This window comes from Psammomys obesus, unplaced genomic scaffold (assembly GCF_907164565.1).
Source record: "Psammomys obesus unplaced genomic scaffold, mPsaObe1.curated_primary_1811, whole genome shotgun sequence".
NCBI classification, from domain to species: Eukaryota; Metazoa; Chordata; class Mammalia; order Rodentia; family Muridae; genus Psammomys; species Psammomys obesus.
This window is the reverse complement of record NW_026591598.1, coordinates 1311709-1316717: the sequence shown is the minus strand read 5'-3', so window position 1 is coordinate 1316717 and position 5009 is coordinate 1311709.

The window sequence follows — 5009 nt, the reverse complement described above, 5'->3', positions numbered from 1 at the left end:
TGTGTGTGTGTGTGTGTGTGTGTGTGTGTGTGTGTGTGTGTGTGTGTAGGAGTCAAAAGAGAGAAAGGGTTAGAGACCAGGAAAAGACAGGGCTCACAGATTCAGATTCGCCAAACAGCAGATGTACAAAAATTCAGATACATAGTTTAAAGCAAATTTTCTTGAAAGGAAAATGAGATAAATATCCTTTTCATAATATCTACATTTTTAAGCAGTTGGCCATGTTGTGACTGAGAAGAAAAATTAAGGAGGTGAAAGACTGAGAAGAGAGTATTTTTTTTTACACAAGACATCACAGAAAATAAGGCAAAGAAGTAAGTATATGGTAAAAGCCAGTGGCAGCAATCAGTGTCTCAGGTTCAGTAACACTGACGCAGACAATGAAAGAGGTTAGTTTGAGTCAACAAGGTTTATGACATCAGTCATACAGGGACAGAGAAATGACCATGATACTAGAGGTTAACAGCAAGAGAGTGAATAAAAAAGTATGCTAAAGAAAAATGAACTGGAAATGCAGTGGTCAAGGAACAGATCTAGTGAGGATAATGAAAGGCCAGGTAAAAAAGAAATTCTGGACAAAGTTGCCTGCTTTCATTTATCATTTTAGAGATGGGCCAGCTCTGGTGATATGAGGTGACATCGGGAAGTGCACTCGGCATGGAGGTGACCTCTTGAGTAGAAGAAGCCAGTGCTTTAGAGGAAAATTCATCCATGGGAACAATGAAGTCACACAGAATGAGGAGAGTGAAGGAGGTGGTAAGGGAGACGGTGTGTGTCATTTCCTAAATCTAAAAAGGCAATATAACATCAATTCCAGAAAGCCATGGGCATTTTAACAAGAAGGAAAGGGCATGGTCTGGAAATAGTGGTGACAGAAAAATTAGGTAGCCTCACCTCTCCCACTGAGATGAACATAGAAGGAAGAGCTGTATTTAAAAGGGTTACAGAATAATTAGTATCCTTGCCAGGACTCAGGGGGTACACATACTGCCACCAGTGGAATGGTCAACAACACAAGAAACAGGAGTTTGGGAATAGGCCTAGGAGAGAGAGGAAGAAGTCAGGCCAGGCAAGAATAGTAATACCAAAGCTGACAAATAATTAAAGAAGCTGGGAGACCAAGATTTGCTAGGTTTTCCAACCATAAGGTTATCACAACAATTAGTTCTAGAAAGGCCTTGATATCTAGAGTTAGCATTAAAGCTTTGACCAAGGTATCAATTACAGATGAGGAAAGAGATCCAACATTTTAGTACTTTATGTGGCCAATAACTGTCAAGAACTTTACTCAAACTCTCTTAATTCAACATTATAGCTATGTCTTCCCTCACTGTATAAAGAAGCCGAGTATCTGAGAATCAAAGTGATCTGCCTCTAGGCAGTTCATATTGAGCTGAGAGATCTGGGCTCTGTTTTAACTCTAAATCAGTATGGTGGGAAAGAGAATCATTCACCAACAAAATCTGGAGTTTGATTGAGCTTATCTACCAAACAAGGTTGCAAGGATTAAACTAAGCTTCAAAACAAACCATAATAGTTACTTTGTTAACCTGAAGTTGGCCCACTGGGGGACTTATTTTCAAATGTAGAATTTATTTACTTCAAACAAAAATCTGAAGTAATATTTATAAATGAACACACGGTAAACTGACGTAGGTAGAGCGTATATATACAGAACCAATTTCAAACCTGACAGTGTCAAGGTTTTCACAGAATATTTCAAGTTCATCTCTCTAGCCACATAACCCACTATCAACTTAAGCAAATACAATACTCAAATCTGTGTCAAAGCTAATAGTTTTAAACAAAAATACTCTATAATTAAAATACTTGGTAGCTAGACATTATTATTAAATCTACTGAAATATGATCTCCAGGGCCCAAAGAAAATGTATCTTGAATGTGAAGACTAAACTTGCTTCCAAATGTTGAAAAATGCTCTCTCCTCTGAACTGCTACACGATGCTACATTTACCTCCCTCAGGTAAAATAACACTTCCTGTATTTTGCCTAATAGTTTTGGTAAGAGGAAACACAAAGCTCATTAAAAATAGAAATATGGAAATTAACACTTCACACACAGGAAGGGCCAATTGCTTTTCTGGTGCCTATGTTTTTATGTCAACTTTGTGAAATTCTATAAAATACAATTTTTTGTTTTGTTTTTATATATCAGGGTATTCACAGTTATAATGCTAGAAAGTAACAGAGTCTAGCTTTGAGTCCTGGTCTTTCTAAACCCAAAGCCTAGGCTCTTTGTACTAGACCACCCCACAACCATGGGATAGCCTCCCTGCTTTATCTAATTATTTCCTACGCACCTACCAAGCATCAGAGAATAACCCTTTTGTCATTATATATGGGCAGAAAGGATTCAATATAGGGCATTTGCCCTTATTTTCCAAGACTCAAAAAAGATTCTCTGGTGCAAACAATAATTGACGTGAGTCCTGAATGAAAGTGAAGAGATCAGAACTCTGACTGCAAGAAGGATAAAGTAAACAAACAAACAAACACCGTTACTTACCTATTCCTGTGTCTAAAAGTCCTGCTCTGAGGTGTGTGCCATCTGGCAGCACCACCTTCTGCCCCACTGCCTCCTGTGTCGTCTCCTCAATTAATCCTTTCTCTTTATTGCGCCTGGGTCAGTCACAGTCTTCTTTTCCTCATCCCATCATCCTAAATCACTTTGCTATCCACACATGACACAGTCAATATATGCTGCCCTCACAGCTCCCTGTCACACTGCACTTCACTCACTTTCACTTCTGTTGTAGTTATCTCCCCCCCCACACATTCATACATTCCTGGTTGTCACCTATAACAGCTCCACATCAGACAACTCTATTATTATTAATAATAAACTAATATTTCACTTTCTGACTGCAATCTCTTTTCTTCCATATTACTTCCATTATTTTTGTCCTCTGCTCTAAGTTAAGAAATTACTAAATCTAAAAATAATAAGTAAATAAATTAAAAACCATCTTCAAATGTTTCCTGTTTCAGTTAATGATACCACAATCCAAGCCAAAGGTCTGGGTACAACACTAATCATTTCCACCTGACATGAGATCTCATAAGTTTTCTCAAATTTCTTTCTTTTCATCTCTGTGACCATTTTTAATGTTATTTCAACCATGTCTAGTTTTTTTTTTTTTTAGTAAGTCTTTCAGTCATTAGAAAACATCAGCCACTGAATTAATTTCGCAGTGTTCATATATACAAGGTCCACCACAACCAGCTTCTGCCTGTTGTGATAATTTACCACATTTTCTCTTTACTGTTACATTACCGGCAGTCACAAAGTGCTGTGGTTTTGTGTGGCTCACTCCTTTTCTCCTGTTTTTCCTTTACTTTCTCTGAAGCATATTCTCCTGTTAGCTCTCTTATCACCTGAGCCTGGGCTCACCCCTCCCCAAAGCCTTTCCTCAATGCCTGGCTAGTTCATGAGCCCTCACTTTTAGGCAGCCAGGGCATTCTGTGTGCAATGCTTAACCTCTATGTAAGCACACCGATCCAGCTCCACAATGACTAGAAAGTGTCAGTGTGGCCAGCTTAGCACCATACATAACACAAAGCCTAACACATGGCAGTATATAAGTATAAAAGTATAAAGTGTAAATAATAAACAATAAATGACAGTTTAAATTTCATTGTAATCTTCATAACAAGTCTTTTCTGAGTCTGAATCCTTACACTGGAGGGTTCAGAGACTTCTGTATCTATACGGTTCTCTACAGAATGGTGCTACATAAATTTTTTTTAACCATTTATACAAAAGTAAAACAGCATTTGTACAAACATAGCAGAAATCAAATTCTAACATATGCATGAGTGTGGAGAAATGGCTCAGTGCTTAAGATCATATACCTCTCTTCCAGAGAAACCAAGCTCAGCTTCAAGCACCCAACTGTTATCTTAACCCAACTGCCTGCAACTCCAGTTGTAGGGAGATCTGATTCTGGCCTCTGTGGACAACTGCATTCAAGTGTGTGTGTACGCACACACACAAAATTAAAAATATTTTTTTTTAAATTTGACATATGTGCTACAACCTTTAAAACCACTAACCAATTCAAGAGCAAAGATAATTCTGACTGCTGGTATATGCTTGCCTTAGTTATAAAAACAGTGAAACTTCCCTTAGAACTTGACAAACTCCCAGACACAGAGCTTAGCATTTTATGTACAAGGCCATCACTTCTCTAACTGGCTTAAGTTTGCAGAGCTGCTTATGAAAGGGTTTGAGAAATTGAGAAAAGGTCCTTTTTGAGTACTTTAACCCCATGTATCACCAAGGCTAAGTGACTTAAGAAAATTTAAACTAAAAAAAAAGAATGCTTTTAAAGGAGCAACAAAAAGTGTTGTTTTTTTTTTTTGTTTGTTTTGTTTTCCACAAGTTGAGGCCTTCTGTTGGCAGGGGGAAAAAAGCACGGGGTTCACGGCAATAAGGAAGTTCTCTTTCCAAGCAAATATTGAATTGCATTTTGGCACCAAACTAGGTCTCAGTCCTTTTTAGAGCAAAAATAATAATCTTTTATTTGCATGATATATTACACTGTAAAATCTTTTGATATACATTAGCTCACTTGATGAAGTGTTCACAGACAGTTTTTCAAAAGCAGAGAAACCACAAACCAGGATGATCTCTTTTAGCTTGAGTGAACACAGGCTACTCGACAGCCTTCCCTTACCCCCAACCCCCTAAGTTCAACAGAGCACAGAAATGAGGAAGGGAGGGTACTTTTTATTTAAGAAGGTCAGTCCTCGAGGGTCAAAGCTCTTCCTCCAGAAACAATCGAGTTTGGCCTCTCTGCTCACAATAAGCTCTTCTGTTAGGGCGAAATGGGTAAACTAGTGCTCATCAAAGGAGCGGATCAAAGACGAGAGTAAGAGAACCGAGTAAAGGAATTGGGAGTTAGCCAAAACAAGACCCAGGGGACACGATTACTATCTTCACTCTTTAACAGCTGCCCATAACGGAAACGAAGCAGAAAGATGGGAGA